We start from the raw sequence: 18,472 nt of genomic DNA, 5'->3' as shown, positions 1-18,472 counted from the left end.
CATGATGAATGCTGAGACTAGAGATAGAAGTTTGATTACTCTGGATCATGTTGACATAAGCAGGGAAGATGTGTTGGCTAGGCTAGAGGTTATTAAGGTGGACAAATCTCTAGGACTGGATGGGATCTATCCCAGGTTGCTGAGGGAGGCGCGAGAGGAAATAGCTGGAGCCCTGACAGCATCAATCAACCCCACCGCCCCGTGGCCAAACATTTCAACTCCCCCTCCTGCTCTGCCGAGGATGTGCAGGTCCAGGGCCGCCTCCACTGCCACTCCCTCACCACCCAACACCTGGAGGAAGAATGCCTCATCTTCTGCCTCAGAACACTTCAACCTCAGGGCATCAATGTGGTCTTCACCAGTTTCCTCATTCCCCCTTCCCCCATCTTACCCCACTTCCAACCTGCCAGCTCAGCACCATTCTCATGACCTGTCCTACCTGCCAATCTTCCTTCCCACCTATCCGCTCCACCCTCCTCTCCAACCTATCACCTTCATCCCCACTTCCATCCACCGATTGTACTCTCAACCACCTTCTCCCCAGTCCACCCCGTCCCATTTATATCTCCACACCGGAGGCTCCCTGCCTCATTCCTGATGAAGGGCTTTTGCCCAAAACGTTGATTTTCCTGCTCCTCAGATGCTGCCTGACCTGCTGTGCTTTTCCAGCACCATTCTAGATCTTTGTAGCATCCTTAAACATAGGTGAGGTACTGGAGAGTTGCTCATGTTGTCCCCCTGTACAAGAAGAGTAGTAGGGATATCCCTGGTAACTACAGACCAGTGAGCCTGACGTCAGTGGTGGGAAAGTTGCTGGAGAAGGTACTGAGGGATAACGTATTTACATTTGGAAAAGAATGGGCTTATCAGTGATCGGCAACATGGTTTTGTGCTGGAGAGATTGTGCCTTACCAACTTAATAGAGTTCTTTGAGGAAGTGACCAAGTTGATAGATGAAGGAAGGGCTGTTGATGTCATATACATGGACTTTAGTAAGGCGTTTGGTAAGGTTTCCCATGGTAAACTAATGGGCAAAAGTAAAGTCACATAGTGTGCAGAGTGTTCTAGCGAGGTGGATAAAGAACTGGTTGAGCAACAGGAAACAGGGAGTAGTAGTTGAAGGGAGTTTCTTGAAATGGAGAAAGTGACCAGTGATGTTCCACAGGCCACTGTTGTTTGTGATATACATAAATGGAAGAGGGCACTGTTAGTATGATCAGCAGATTTGCACATAACACGAAGATTGGTGGAGTAGCAGTAAGCATAGGGGACTGTCAAAGAATACAGGAGAATATAGATAGACTGGAGAGTTGTGCGGAGAAGTGGCAGATAGAGTTCAATCCAGGTAAATGTGAGGTGATGCATTTTGGGAAGTCTAATTCTAGAGTGAATTATGCACTAAATGCAAGAGCCTTGGGGAAAAAAGTTGATGAGCAGAGAGATCTGGGAGTTCAGGTCCATTGTACCCTGAAGGTTGCAGCACAGGTAGATAGAGTGGTCAAGAAGGCATATGGTATGCTTGCCTTCATTGGACAGGGTATTGAGTATAAGAGCTGGCAGGTCATGTTAAAATTGTTAAAACAGCATTGGTTTGGCCGCATTTAGAATATTGCGGTCAGTCTTGTCGCCGCATTACCAAAGATGTGGACGCTTTGGAGAGGGTGCAGGGAAGGTTTATGAGGATGTTGCCTGGTATGGAAGGGGCTAGATATGAAGAGAGGTTGAGTAGGTCGGGTTCCTTTTCATTAGAAAAAAGGAAATTGAAGGGGGACCTGACTGAGGTCTACAAAATCATGAAGGGTATAGACAGGATAGATAGAGATAAGGTTTTACCCAGGGTGAAGGATTCAATAATGAGAGGTCATGCTTTAAAGGTAGGAGGTGAAAAGTTTAAGGGTGATACACGTGGGGAGTACTTTACACACAGGGTGGTAGGTGCCAGGAATACATTGCCAGCAGAGGTGATAGAGGCAGGCATGGTAGATTTGTTTAAGATGCGTCTGGACAGATGCATGAGTAGGTGGGGAGCAGAGGGATACAGATGCTTAGGAATTGGGCTACAGGTTTAGACAGTGGATTTGGGTTGGCTCAGGCTTGAAGGACCGAAGGGCCTGTTCCTGGGCAGTAAATTTTCTTTGTTTTTTTTGTTCTTTTTCATGCTTTATTTTCATGAAATTGATCAAATTGGTGACTCCCTTTATAGCATTTTATCCACAATAAACATTAACCACAGGATTCATGCAATACTTTGATTTATTTCTCCAGTTGTTATCACATATCCAACGTTTCCAGGACTAAATTAAAGATCATACTCACGAGAAAACAGAAATTTGAAAATCGATTTAGTTGCTGATGTCTTTATCTCAGCCATAGGCTGAGCTGAGATAGATAAGTGGCCTGAGGTATAGTCAGAGAGATGGTTTTACTTTTATTTGTTCATGGGATGTGGGTGTCTCGAGTGGGGACCAGCATTTATTACCTCTCCTTAGTTGCCCTTCAGAAGGCATTGGTGATCTGCCTTCATAAACCACTGCAGTCCTTGTGGTGTTGGGACACCCACAGTGCTTCTCAGAAGGGAGTTCCGCAACTTTAACAGTGAAGGAATGGTTAGGAGAATGATATATGAGTGAAGTGTAAAATTTAGGAAGATTCTAGCATATAGGGCTAATGACATGTTTGAAAGCTCTCAGATTGAAGCAAAGGGATTGCAGATATTCAATAGAGGCCTGAATCAATGTATGTGCTGGTATGTGGACAAGGCTGTGTAGCAGAGGTGGGGGGAAAAGGAAAACTGTGGAAGGATTTGTAGATGAGGCTAACCAATGAAAATCCCAACAGGCAGGCAGGACCTGAAAAAGGCTTTACCAGGAGCCGAGCAGAGGAGGAGAGTGTGAGGAGGATCAGGAGAAAACAAAGGTCTGACCTGTGGAGTATTTTTTCAATTCCAGATTCCCAGATGGCATCAGCAGGGCTTGGAAGAGGATGGTGGCTTTGGCAGTAGAGTTAGGAGTCTGGGCGCTGAACTCAGTGGCAGCAGCAAGTCAGCCATTGGCAACAGCAATGGTGGGCCTGGTACAGGCTGCATGGCTGCAAGGTAGCAGTTAACTCCAGGCCCATGACAAGTTGGGGAAGCCCATGGAGTGCCAGTAGAGGTAATGTTTGTGGTGAGCCACAACAAGAAGTAAATGTGAAGATGAACACTTGTTTTATTTTTTGGCTTTATATGCTTGTGTTTCAAAATGGCACCAGATAGTGGCTACACTAAACAAAACTTTTCACTGCATTTGTAATACACATGATGATAAATTAATCTAAGTTGATGCATTGGAAGCAGGTATGCAATAGCGATGTCTTGAAAAGTGTCCATATTACGGAGATGGTGGTGCTGGACATCTCAAAATGCGTAAAGGTGGATAAGTCCCTGGAACCTGAACAAGTGTATCCTAGAACTTTGTGGCAAGCTAGGAAAATGATTGTTGGGTTCTTCGCTGAGATAGCCATGGGTAAGGTGCCAGATAACAAGAGGTTGGCTAATGTGGTACTATTATTTAAGAAAGGTGGTAAGGAAAAGCCAGAGAACTATAGACTGGTTAGCCTGACATCAGTGGTGGGAAAGTTCTTGGAGGGGATTCTGAGGGACTGGATTTACAAATATTGTAAGTGGCAAGGACTGATTGGGGATAGTCAACATGGCTTTGTGTGTAAGTTTTTTGAAGAAGTGACAAAAAGGATTGAAGGAGGCAGAGCAGTGGACATAGTCTATATGGATTTCAGTAAGGTGTTTGACGAGGTTCCTCACAGTAGTCTGGGAGAAAGGGTTAGATCACAAAGATAAGAGGGAGAGCTACCTATTTGGATGCATAACTGGCTAAAAGTTAGGACACACACACACACACTCTCTCTCTCTATCTCTATATCTCTCACACATAGGTGTATAGGGTGAATTTGCACATTTGTATTTACAGATATGTTCTATTTTGTTCAAAAAACACACAATCTGTAGGCAATCAATCCATGTGACATTTTATAAATTCTTACTTTGGAAAGAGAACCAGTCTGATTCAAAACTGGAATACATACAGACTCTAATGCACTGAGCTGAGATGTCACTTTTTTTAAATAAAACCTTAAGTTATCTCAGGAATGTGACTTGAAAGAAGTTCTGGGATTTACAGATTAATGAATCAAAACCCGCAACCCAATTTAAAAGATGGAAGACTTAACAGCAATCTAGGTTTGTTCAATATGTTACATCAGTTGTATGATCTTTTGCTGTAACTTCTGTGCCCTATTATCCTGTTCCACTAGTTACCTGACAAAGAAGTAGCATGCCGAAAGCTTGTACTTCCAAATAAACATGTTAGACTATAGCCTGGTGTTATATGATTTTATTAGGTGAGGAGACAGGATGGCAGTGGAGAGTTGGTTTTTTCAGACTGGAGGCCTGTGACTAGTGGTGTGCCACAAGGATCATTGCTGGGTCCACTGTTTTATGTCATTTATATAAATGATCTGGATGTGAATATAGGAGGTATAGGGTTAGTAGGTATGCAAGTGGCACCAGAATTGGTAGTGCAGTGGACAGCAAAGGAGGTTACTTCAGAGTACAACAAGGTCTTGATAAAATGGGCCAATGAGTGGCAGATGGAGTGTAATTTAGATAAATGTGAGGTATTGCATTTTGGTAGGGTAAATCAGGATGGACGTATGCACTTGAAAGTGGAGAGTGTTGCCAAACAAAGAGACCTTGGAGTGCAGGTTCTTAGTTCCTTGAAAGTGGAATTTCAGGTAGACAAGGTAGTGAAAGTGTTTAGTATGCTTGCCTTTATTGGGAGGTCATGAAGTGGCTGCGGCTGTGGCTGTGGCTGTGGCTGTGTAGGACATTGGTTAGGCCACTTTTAGTGGTGGCCACTTTTAGCATATTGCATTCAAGTCTGGTCACCCAATTACCGGATAGATTACTTACAGTGTGGAAACAGGCCCTTCGGCCCAACAAGTCCACACCGACCCTCCGAAGAGCAACCCTCCCAGACCCACTCCCTTACATTTACCCATTCACCTAACACTGTGGGCAATTTAACATGGCCAATTCACCTAACCTGCACATTTTTGGACTGTGGGAGGAAACTGGAGCATTCGGAGGAAACCCACGCAGACACAGGGAGAATGTGCAAACTCCACATTTGCCTTAGGCGGGAATTTAACCCGGGTCTCTGGTGCTGTGAGGCAGCAGTGCTAACCACTGTGCCGCCCACTGTGAAACTTTGAAGGGTTTAGAAAAGATTTACAAGGATGTTGCCAGATTTGAACTATAGGGAGAGGCTGAATAGGCTAAGGCTATTTTCTCTGGAGCGGAGGCAGAGGGGTGACTTTAGGGAAGTTTGTAAAGTCATGAGGGATATGGATAGGGCGAATAGTCTCTGTCTCTCCCATCCCCCACCCCCCGCCCCGGTAGTGGAGTTGAAAACTAAAGGGCATAGTTTAAGGTGAGAAGGGAAAGATCAAAAAGGGACCTAAGGGGCAACTCTTTCACGCAGAGGATGGAATGAACTGCCAGAAGAAGTGGTGGAGGCTAGTATAATAACAATCTTTAAAGCCACCTGGATGAGTACATGAATAGGAAAGGTTGAGAGAGATATGGGCCAAATGCTGGCAAATGGGACTAGATTAATTTAGAATAAATGGTCAGCATTGAAAAGTTGGACCAAAAGGTCTATCTCTGTGCTGTACATCTATGACTCTAAGGCTACTGTAGAGATGATCATTTGAGAAAAACTGAGAAACAGGATGAAGGCAATGAAGTTTTAGTAATAAATCAAATCAAATAAAAATTTTGACTATCACATGAACAGAGATACAGAGAAGTATTGTTTTGCATGCTATCCAGGGAAATCATACCATACATAAGTACATCAGAGTAATGCAGCTGGTGATAGGAAACCTTAATAGGAGCTGCTTGACCCTGCTCCATTATTCACTACAAATGCGGTTGATCTTCTGTCTCAACTCTATTTCCTTTCCACTGTCCATATTCCCTTGATTTCCTCAGGGTTCAAACATCTGTCTCCTTGTTGTGAAACATCCACAATCTTCAGAATGGAGAACTGTAAGGATTAACAACAATTTAACTGAAGAGAGTTCCTCACCTCAGTCTTAAATGATCATCTTGTTACCCTGAAATCGTGCACCATGTTCAAATCTTCCCAGCCATGGAAAACTAACCTCTCAGTGTCAGGTCAATCAAACCTCTTCAAAACTTTGTTTCATTGAGATCAGTTCTCATTCTTCTAATCTGCGGAGAATACAGGCCCAATTTACATAACGTGTCATTCCCAGGGACCAATCACTGTATTGCTTCCAATGTATCTATATCTTTTCTTTGGATATGGAGACTAAGTTTACGCAAATGATTCCACTCATGTTCTTACCACATCCAGATAAACTGCAGCAAGACATTCTGGTTCTTGTATTCCAATCCTCTTGCCACGAAGGCCAACAATGCCTTTTGCATTATGTTATTATTTAAGCATTTATATGGACTTTATTTACTGATGCTCAATTACCTTTGAGCTCCCCATCTTGCCCATTCTGTTTGTCTTTAACCCAAATCCCCTCACCTTACTCGACCTCTCCTTTATAGTTTAAGACCCTATCCACAGGTCTTATTGTGGAATTTACCCAGTCTGATCCCAGCTCAGTTATGAGAATCCATCCCATCTTGTTTCCCCACTACTGGCACCAGTGCACAATGAATTGAAACCCATTCTTCCCTCCCCCCCTTTAAGGCATATTTTTATGTTTGTAATCTGTTTGATCCTATGTTAATTAATATCTGACTCATGTCACAATCCAGGGATTATAACGTTAGAGGAGGACTGGATTTCAAATTTCCCTGGAAGGGGAAGGTGATTCTAAAGTTTGAACGAGAAGTGAAGTTAGTTGTCTCCCACTGCTACAATAGCAATGAGTGATTTTCTCCACTAATAGATCATGCTATCAACCCTAACCTGTGGTGATGCAGCAACCAATTGGAATCAACTTCCTAACTAATCAACACCTTTTTTTGATGCAATATACATTGAAATTTGATGTTCTTCTGATTCTATCCTGATGAATGCAAGGCAAAAAGCTTCAACAACATGTCTGTTTCTCAGCAATACTCAAACTTTGTACTGCCGAGCAACTATGAGTATGCAATAGTTAAATATGGATATGAAGTTTTGGATAAGAGTTTCAGCAGCAGTGAGAGTTAAATGGAGATGTCTGGTGCTCCAGAAGGGAAATTCAGGGGAACCTCGATTATCCGAAAACCAATTATCTGAAAATCGGATTATTTGAAGGCGATCTCGAGGTCCCAACAGAAACATTACATCAAAAACGTGTGTCCGACACTGATCGCATCTTTTGTTTAGAGTGATTAAAAGTGCTGCCAAGAACTCCCTGGACTGATGGGAGCACTGGCTCGGTCTCTAAATGACTGACCTCCCACCTCTCTCTCGCTCTTCCCACACTTTCCCTGGAGTTCTACACAGGGAAATCCTCCCCCACCCCCACCCTTCCCTAGATAAATCTGTTTAACACTGTCCTGTACAGGGCAGAGGTGGAACCTGTCAAAAATTTACAAGGGATTGCACACGCACACTATGCTGCTGCTAGTCTCCTGAAGGGGGAGCAGACATAATGGAATAGTCCGAGCCCCAGAGGAAAGGCACTGACTCGATTAACAGAATAATCAATTATCCGAATGAAATAGTGCTGCCCATCTCATTCGAATAATCGAGGTTTCCCCTGTAGATGGTTTGACAATGACTAGGTCTTTGCAGCAGCACTTCCAGACAGTCAATCTGAAAAACATCCCCATCAAGGTCAATCTGATGCAGCTGGGAAGGGAGGGATGGAATTAAAGCCTAAAAGATGGAGACCAAGGAGGGTGCTTTCAGCTCAGTGAGCCAGTAAATTGGAGCAAAGTCATTTAGAGGTTAACTTTAGACAAATAGCTGGGCAGCAAAGTGGGAGACCTGGAATTAAGCTGAGTAGCATTTGTGTGGGTGAGTGTATATAAAATATGTTCAACATCATGTCCATCAGTGAATCTGCCAAGAAATGGAAATTTTCAAATGGTATAAACGTCAAGCCTTCTGAAGTAAGGAAATAGGAGGAGGTGCATTACAAGAGATATTCTGGTTGCACTAAACCAAGTAGGCAATGTGAGGAGTAATGAACATCTTGGGAGTACTGTTTCAATACCTTCTGGCAGTTTTTAATGCAAATTTTATCTAAGATAGAAAGTAGGTAATGTTCATTAGTGATGTGATATTGGCTGTAGAAGGAAATTAAGTGAATAGGTAGACTCTGACATTGGCTATGTAAGTGAATAAATTGATGTGTAATATTTGTTATACAGTGGAGTACATAAGGTTAATACTTGTGGTGAGTGTGATAGGTGGTTCATGCCTCCCAGGCCTGAAGCACTCCATGACAGTGACTGCTGCCCCCTAATGCTGATGCGTGGCTATCAGGATCCATGATTGGACTGTCCTGCTTAAGCTTCTTAACTCTGGAACTGACCACAATGCTTATCTGAGCAACACCAAATAAGAGAGTGTAGCTCATACAGAGGAAGACTGTGGTAAGGTACATGGCAACATTAATAAACTTGCAGATTAGTCACACAGGGGTGTGGGTCACTGGCCAGGCCAGCATTTATTGCCCATCCCTAATTGCTCAGAGGGCAGTTAAGAGTCAACCACATTGCTGTGGGTGTGGAGTCATATATAAGCCAGACCAGGTAAGGATGGTAGTTTCCTTTCCTAAACGACATTAGTGAACAAGATGAGTTTTTCCAACAATCAGCAATGGCTTCATGGTTATCAGTAGACTCCTAATTCCAGATTTTGTGACTTCAAATTCCACCTTCTGCCATATCTCCAGAACATTATTCAGGTCTCTGGATTGATGGTCTAAAGAGAATGCCACTAGGCCATTGCCTCCCCTATAATAAGTAAATAAATAGAGGCAGATGCACATTTTGGAAAGTAATTGTGCTTTAAGAACAAAAGGGATCTGTAACTACAGATACACAAGTTAATAGGAATAGTAAATAAGAGTAAAGGGTTAATGCTCAAAGATGTAACATTCCCCTATGTCAACCTTGTTATAGGTGATCATATGACATACTCCGGAGAGAATGCTTCAGTGTCAAAATTCATGCTAAGTCTCAATGTACATTGTTCACAAAACAATGAATTAAAAGGAAACTTTACACAGACCTTTAACTTGACCAGTCTCTATTAAGTCTCACCAAGAACCCAGCCTCATCTTGGTCCCATCATAACAAGAGACTATATTTCAAGACAGATGGAGTTAAAAAGTTGAAATTTGTTTTGAACTTTGCTTAAACCACACTTGGAACATTATGATCAGTTTTGGTCTCTGCATTATTGAAAGTATAGTGTTGGTTTCAAGTTATAATTTAAACTCAAATTCAAATATTTATTTGCTTACTTGACACTTTAACCATTAAGACATCAGGAGGCAGTCTGGTGAGGTAACTAAGCAAATCTTACCTAGGTTGTAAAGTAATCCATGTCAAAATAAAGCAATGACTTTGCAAGCATTCTATGGTTCTTACCTTCCAGATCAGCTTAGCTTGCAAGGTCATTGACATCTCTTAACTCCCTCCAGCACATTTGGAGTCTTCTGCACCGTAGGCTATTGCACAAAATACAGAGTTTCAGGATTGAAGGTAATTTAGCGGTTTGGATCAGAAATTGGCTAGCTGAAAGAAGACAGAGGGTGGTGGGAAATGTTCACCCTGGAGCTCAATTACCAGCGGTGTGCCCGCAAGGATCTGTTTTGGGGCCACTACTATTTGTCATTTTTATAAATGATCGAGATGTGGGCGTAGAAGGATGGGTTAGTAAATTTGCGGATGACACTAAGGTCGGCGGAGTTGTGGATAGTGCCAAAGGATGTTGTGGGTAACAGAGGGACATAGATAAGATGCAGAGCTGGGCTGAGAAGTGGCAAATGGAGTGTAATGTGGAAAAGTGTGAGGTAGTTCACACTTCCAAAGAAGAAGTACTTTGGAATGCAGAGTACTTGGCTAATGGTAAAAGTCTTGGCAGTGAAGATGAACAGAGAGATCTCAGTGTCCAGGTGCATAAGTCCCTGAAAGTTAAGAAGGCATATGGTATGTTGGTGTTCATTGGTAGGGGGAATTGAGTTTTGGAGCCACAAGGTCATGCTTCAGATGTACAAGACATTGGTAAGGCCACACCTGGAGTATTGTGTGCAGTTCTGGTCACTGTGTTAGTGGAAGCTTTGGAAAGGGTTCAAAGGGGATATACTAGAATGTTGCTTGGTATGGAAGGAAGGTCTTATGAGGAAAGGCTGAGGGAACTGAGGTTGTTTTCTTTGGAAAGAAGAAGGTTGAGAGGTGACTTAATCAAGATGTATAAGACAATCAGAGGGTTAGATCAGGTGGACAGTGAGTTCTTCGGATAGTGAAGGTTAACATGAGGGGACATAGCTTTAAATTGAAGGGTGATAGATTTAGGACAGATATCAGGGTAATTTCTTTACTCAGAGTAGTAGGGGCTTCGAATGGCCTGCTTGCAACAGCAGTAGACTCGCTGATATTAAGGGCATTTAAATGGCCATTGGACATACATATGGATAATAATGGAACAGTGTAGGTTAAATGGGCATCAGATTAATTTCACAGGTCGGCACAACATTGAGGGCTGAACAGCCTGCACTGCGCTGCAACGGTCTACGTTCTATGTTCTATGCTTCCAATTAGATAGTAGACCGTACTAACTTCAGTTTCAAATTTGGCCCATGCTTTGTCACTGAAATCTGCTGCTTAAATTCTTTCTCAGCCACAAGTCACATGATTAATTATGTCAGTATGTTCTAATTGGCCTGGGTTTCGCAAAGCTTATTTCATATTGGTTAAGGGATATATGATCAGTCTCTCGGCAGCATTTAAAGGTGATGGACATAAACTAATACCACCTTTCAAGATCTCCTATTTGTTCCTTAAGCTGTCAATAATCCATAGATCCATCCTTTTCATTATCGTTTGGAGATGCCGGTGTTGGACTGGAGTGTACAAAGTTAAAAATCACACAACACCAGGCTATAATCCAACAGGTTTATTTGGAAGCACTAGCTTTCAGAGCGCTGCTCCATCAGGTGGTTGTGGAGTACAAGATCGTTGGACAAAGAATTTATGGCAAAAGTTTACAGTGTGATGTATTGAAATTATATATTGAAAAAGACCTGGATTGTTTGTTAAGTGTCTCACCTTTTAGAAAGGCCATACTAGTTCCAGTTCTTTCATATGTAAATTCCAGACTTTTTTAGAAATTACATTCTCAAATTAACTTTAACAATAGGTGCAGTGTCGACCCAGTTAATGCATGAGGTGCCCTGTGTGAGGCTGTCTGTGTCCCAGTGCATACAAGGTATATTGACATTTTCTTCCTCTGGACCCATGGTGAGGAGTCACTGAAACAACTACACAATGATATCAATCAGTTTCATTCCACCATCAAACACACCATGGACTACTCTCTACTATCTGTCTCATTCTTGGACACATGCATCTCCATCAAGGATGAGCACCTCAGAACCTCATTCTACCACAAATCCACGGATAACCTCACAATGCTACACTTCTCTAGCTTCCACCAGAAATATATTAAAACAGCCATCCCCTGCAGACAACCCTACACATACACAGGATCTGTTCAGATGAGGAAGAACGTGACAGGCACTTGGAAGTACTCAAGGATGCCCTCATAAGAACTGGGTACGATGCTCAATTCATCGACCGCCAGTTCCGAATTGCCACAGCAAGAAACCATAATGACCTACTCAGGAGACAGACACGAGCTACAACCAATAGGATACCCGTTGTTGTCCAGTACTTCCCAGGAGCCGAAAAGCTATGTCTGTTCTTCGCAGCCTGCAACACATTATCAATGAGGATGAGCATCTCACCAAGACCTTCCCCACGCCTTCACTTTTCGCCTTTAAACAACCACCAAACCTCAAACAGATCATTGTTCACAGCAAACTGCCCTGCTTTCAGGACAATATGATACAACCTTGTCACAGTAGATGCTGCAAGGCATGTCAGTGTCGACATGGATACCACCATTACACATGGGGACACCTCCTACCATATACATGGCAGTCACTCATGTGACTCAGCCAACGTGTCTGTCTCATATGCTGCAGGCAAGGATGTCCTGAGGCATGGTACAATGGTGAGACAGAGCAGAGGCTACAGTAACGGATGAATGGACAACAATCAATAGACAAGAGTGTTCCCTCCCAGTTGGGGAATACTTCGTTTCACCATCCTCCACAGTGGACTTCGGGACAGGCAACAATACAAAGTGGCTGAGCAAAGGTTGATAGCCAAGTTTAGTACCCATGTGGATGGCCTTGACCGGGACCTTGGGTTCATGTCATACCACAGGTGACCCGACTGCACCTCTCACCCACACACACGCGCACACACACACTCTGTCTCTCACATGCACACACACTCTCACATACACACACGCACACTCTCACAGACTTATACCCCTTTGTACTCACACACATACACATAAATGCACTCTCTCATAGACACTTATACCCTCCAGCGTGCGCACACATGCACGTACATTTGTGGGGTGAATTTGTACTTGCAGAATTACATTTTATTTTGCTCAGAAAACTGTATTAATCCACGTAAGATTCTGTAAATGTCTTTTTTAGATTAGAATCAGTCTGAATATTTGGGCACAGACAGCCTTACACAGGGCACCTCACACCTTCAATGCATTATCAAGGCCAACATGGCACTTATTATTAAAGTTCTCTTGGGAATGTAACTTTAAAAAAGTTCTGGGATTTACATATGAAAAAACTGATACCAATATGCCCATTCTAAAAGATGAGAGACTTAACAAACAATCCAGGTCTGTTTCAATATATAATTTCAGTTACATCACACCGTAAGCGTTTGCTATAAATTCTGTGTCCTACGATCTTATACTCCATAACCACCTGATGAAGGAGCAGCGCTCCAAAAGCTAGTGCTTCCAAATAAACCTGTTGGGCTATAACCTGGTGTTGTGTGATTTTCATCACGATATGTTTTTGTGGCCTTTATGACATCTAGCTAAGTTAAGTGGATATTGTATGCTTTCTTTTTTACCTATTTATTTTGAGTAGGGCAATGTTTTCTGTCAAGTACCCATGATTGATAGTCTTGAACATATTGTCTCAATTTTCACTTAATTGGGAAGAGTCCCTCATTAAATCAAATGCATTATCAGCAAAGTCTTATCTTAGAGTCCACCAGCTATGTGATATGTTTTGCCCTGTTGTTGTGGATGCTTGAATCAAAGGATATAGGGGAAAAGTTATTTATAACTCCAAAACTACAGTATTAGAGTCATTCAGCATGGAAACAGACCCTTTAGTCCAACCAGTCCATGCCGACCATAGTCCTTCTACCCAAGCTTGGTCCATAACCCTCCAAACATTTCTTATTCATGTACTTACATTGTAACTATACCTGCATCCACAACTTCCTCTGGAAATTCATTCCACACACGAACCACTCTCCGTGCAAAGAAATTGCCCCTCATGTCTTGTTAAAATCTTTCTCCTCTCACTTTAAAAATACCCCACCCTAGGAATTGACACCTGCCAAACACCTTATCTATACCCCTCATGATTTCATAAACCTCTATAAAGTCACCTTTCAACCTCCTATGTATAAGTGAAAAAAGTCCCAGCCTATCCAGCCTCTTCTTATAACTCAAAGCCTCCATTCCTGGCAACCTCCTGGTAAATCTCTTCTGAAACCTCTATAGCTTAATAATATCCTTCCAAAACAGGGCAACCAGGACGGGACACAGTACTCTAGTAGAGGCCTCATCGATGTCATAGAGTCAAAGAGATGTACGGCATGGAAACAAATCCTTTGGTCCAACTCGTCCATGTCGACCAAATATCCTAACCCAATATGTTCCCACCTGCTAGCACCTGGCCCATATCCCTCCAAACCGTGCCTATTCATATATCCATCCAGATGCCTTTTAAATGCTGCAATTGTACCAGCCTCCACCACTTCCTCTGGCAGTTCAACCCATACAGACACCACCCTCTGTGTGAAAAAGTTGCCCCTTAGATCTCTTTTATATCTTTCTCCTCTCATCCTAAACTTATAACCTCTAGTTCTGGACTCCTCCATCCCAGGGAAAAGACTTTGTCTATTTATCTTATCCATGCCCCTCATGATTTTATAAACTTGTATAAAGTCACCCATCAGCCTCCGATGCTCCAGGGAAAACAACCCCAGCCTACTCAACCTCTCCCTATTGCTCAAATCCTCCAACCTTGGCAACATCCTTGTAAATCTTTTCTGAACCCTTTCAAGTTTCACAACATGCTTCCAATCAGAAGGAGACCAGAGTTGCATGCAATATTCCAAATGTGGCCTAACCAATGTACCTCCCAGCTCTTCTACTCAAAGGTCTGAGCAATAAAGACAAGCGTGCTAAATACCTTCATAACCACCCTATCTAAATGTGATCCAAACATCAATGAATTACGTACTTGAACCCCTAGTCTATCTGTCTCCCCTAGGTCTCTCAACACTACCAACCCTGTATGATAACATTACCAACGATGTATGATAAAGTAATACGTAAGTTATACAGAATGTGTATAATGAGTAAGATATCTTTATACATTGTCATGTGATGATCTATGTCTTTAAGAGGTGTATTTTGTCCTTTTTTTTGAAGAGAGACTTTGAGCTATATGTGCTAAATTGTCTATTCAAAGCTGATAATGTAAACATCTTGTGAGGTCTTGGGGTTTGTTTTAAAATTGGGACAATTGAGCAGCATGAATGGGTGGAGTCAGGCTCCCACTGCATCAGGGGTGTTAGTTTAGCTTTCATTATTTTCTGGGCTTTTGAAGCCAGTTGTGGAAGCTGATACAGCTAAAAACCTGGGTTCTATCCCTTTCTCTCTCTCCCCCAGAATTTTCTCTTGGTATACTTTCCTCCTGAACTGGAAAAACACTGCATGTGAGATCATCTATTTTATTGAGTTTGTCAAGGGTGCATTTAGGGGATGTTTTTATATTGGAATGTTTGCTCTTTAGTAGTTCAATACTCTATTATTCTATTACGTTTTCCAGTAGAGTTAAGTTATGCCAATTCTTTTTTTGTTTATCTTTTAATTGCAGGGTAAGAATGAAGTGTGTTTTGCTAAAAGTGGAGTAGTGTAACCAATCGAATTACATCTGGAACACAGCACCTTACACTTGCCTTTAAATTAGATAAAAGTGAAGGTCAAAGCTAGGGTCTGATCCATAACTGTCAATACTTAATCTTGAGTAAATAAGTTTTGATTGATTATACAGTTATGAACTTAAACACATTGGTGCAAAGTTAACAAAGGATTTAACAATCAGGAGGATGTAAAACTTCCCTTATTTAGTCTTGAAGATTACATATTCTTGAAATCTGGCTCTGGGAAATAGAAATTAACTAGGCAAGGGCCTCAGGCATTTATTTATAACTTTGAAACACGCGAGTGCGTTATCTTCATTCTGTTCACAATCACATGGTACATTAATTTGCCATGTGAGGGTAATCAGAATCATATGACATTAGAGTACTAAAATCTAAAAAGTTATAGTTAATCAGAATAATATAATAGACTAATCAATTAATATATTTTGCCTGAGTTTATATAAAATAAATTAATCATAAAATGTCAATTTCCTTTCTAGTCCTACAATATAGTGCTATTGGGAAGATGTTTAGGTTAGATTCCCTACAGTGTGGAAACAGGCCCTTCAGCCCAACCAGTCCACACTGACCCTTCGAAGAGTAACCCACCCAGACCCATTTCCCTCTGACCAATGTACCTAACACCATGGGCAATTTGGCATCACCAATCCACCTGACCTGCACATCTTTGGATTGTGGCAGGAAACCATGCAGACATGGAGAGAATGTGCAAACGCTACACAGACAGTTGCCCAAGCTTGGAATTGAACCCAGGTCCCTAGCCCTATGAGTCTGGAGTGCTAACCGCTGAGCCACCGTGCCGCCCAGGCATGTAAATTGTTTGCTAGGATGATCCCAGAACCGATAGGCTTTTTCAGGAAAGGTTGAGTAAGCTGGATAGGGCTTTTTCTCTTATAAAAGAGAAGACGAAAGACTAATCTCTTCATAGAACTTCTAGTTCTAACAGGGTTATGTTAAATTATTGCACAAAGCTCAGAAAGGCACTGTATCTTAAGGCAGCTAAATTACATTATGATATATGTGAGATATTGTGTTATGAGATATTGTGGTATCTTTATTAACTCACAAGCTCGCTTTATTCATTAATACTGGATTCCTGTTCATTCATTCATAACCCTTTATTAACCCATTATTCACAATAACACGGTTTCATTCATCCATTCATAAAACCACGCCATAAAAATGGTATTAGAATTATACAGTCCTCATCGCTTTCACTGCTACAGTCCCTCTGTTTCCCAAGGGCAACAGCTTTGTCTTCCTGAATCCCTTCCTGGATGTCTCAGGTGGTCAGGTACAAATTTTGTGTGGGCTTGGGAACCGGGGAAGAAACTGACAGCACTGTTATCTCATCCTTCAGTTAGTTGTTCCCTTTGTCAAGTTCCTGATTTTTAAGGTGAACTGTTTCCTGTTTGGATCATTCTTTCTGCAGCTGTTCACGCACTGCTTTTAATTGTTGTTTAAGTTGGGTTACTGCATGATCATGGGCTGAATGGGACATGACTTCATTTCTCTGGTGAATTTGTCACATTAATGCAAGGGACCATTTAATCCTGACTTTACTTTTTTGTCAAGTAGTTTTTTTCCCCAGACCCATTTCATGTCAACTAGGGTCCACTGTCTTTGGGGCACATCATACTTCTGGCCAATTTTGATTAGGGTCTCCCCTAACGAGAACTTCAACTCAAGGTAGTTCTGCAGCTGTCGCAGCATTTTTTCCTCAGTTATGTCAAGAGGGCTAACCTGCCTCTGGATGTTGTAGGCAGTTTCTCAGGGTCACTCAGGATGACCGTCACTCATGCGTCATGGCCAATTCCCTGCTGTGGGTAATTCCCTGCTGTAGACTATGTTAGCTAATCTGAGGTCTAGATGCAAGGGATTCAAAATGAAATATCCAACTCACAAAAGGTTCAGGATCGCGATCAGGACTAGATTACGACTCTAAGAAGAAAGCTTCTTACCCTTGTAGAACCGTCAGTGGCCGGTTGGCTAGATGCCGTCCATAGCGATCCAGCCGACTACGCCAAGTTGTGGGATTGTATTAAATAATGACCAGAATCAATGAGTGGTGAAAATAGCCTCTTTTATTCATGATTTGGAGATGCCAGTGTTGGATTGGGGTGTACAAACTTAAAAATCACACAACACCAGGTTATAGTCCAACAGGTTTACTTGGAAGCACTAGCTTTCGGAGTACTGCTCCTTCATCAGGTGGTTGTGAAGTATAAGATCTTAAGACACAGAATTTATAGCAAAAGTTTACAGTGTGAGGTAACTGAAATTATACATTGAAAAATACCTTGATTGTTTGCTAGGTCTCTCATCTTTTAGAATGAACATGTTGGTTTCAGTTCTTTCATATGTAAATCGCTGTTACATATGAAAGTTACAATCTCAAGTGAACTTTAACAATTGGTGTCATGTCAGCCCACATAATGCATTGAAGGTGTGAGCTGCCCTCTGTGAGACTGTCTGTGCCACAATGGTCAGACTGATTCTAATCTAAAAGATGGATTTACAGAATCTTACATGGATTCATGCAGTTTTTGAGCAATATAAAATGTAATTCTGCAAGTACAAATTCACCCCACAAACTTATATGTGTATGTGTGCATGCGGGTGTGTGTTTGGGGGTTGGCTACGAGTGTCTGTGAGAGAGTGACTGTGTTTGTGTAAAGGGCTATAAAGTCTGTGAGAGGGTACATGCTAGAGTATGTGAGTGTATGGGTCTGTAGGAGTGTGTGTAGGAGTGTCTGTCTATGTGTGTGCGTCTGTCTGTGTGCACATCTGTCTGTATGTGTGTATAGTGCAATGGGGTCACCTGTAGGTGACATGAGCCCAAGGTCCCAGTTGAGCCCATCCCCATGGGTACCTAACTTGGCTATCAGCCTCTGCTCGGCCACTTTTCGTTGTAGCCTGTCCCAAAGTTCCACCTTGGAGGACAGTCACCTGAAGGTCTGAGGTCGAATGTCCCAGCTCCGACTGGAAGGGAACACTCCTGTCTGTTGTCCATTCATCCATTGCTGTTATCTCTGCTTGGTCTTGCTACTGTACCATGCCTCAGGGCATCCTTGCCTGCAGCGTATGAGATAGACAACGTTGGCTGAGTCGCACGAGTACCTGCCACGTACAAGA

At 42.3% G+C, this 18,472-nt stretch overlaps 1 protein-coding gene across 16 annotated transcripts in view; it reads left to right on the top strand.

Annotated features, from left to right (window-relative positions):
- mtss1lb (MTSS I-BAR domain containing 2b) overlaps positions 1 to 18,472 on the top strand; it is a 175,356-nt gene that overhangs the window by 156,087 nt on the left and 797 nt on the right. The gene's annotated exons all lie outside the window — the stretch shown is intronic.

Source organism: Chiloscyllium punctatum, chromosome 26 (assembly GCF_047496795.1).
Source record: "Chiloscyllium punctatum isolate Juve2018m chromosome 26, sChiPun1.3, whole genome shotgun sequence".
NCBI lineage: Eukaryota > Metazoa > Chordata > Chondrichthyes > Orectolobiformes > Hemiscylliidae > Chiloscyllium > Chiloscyllium punctatum.
The sequence above is the reverse complement of the archived record's forward strand: the minus strand, read 5'-3'. Positions and strand labels throughout refer to the sequence as shown.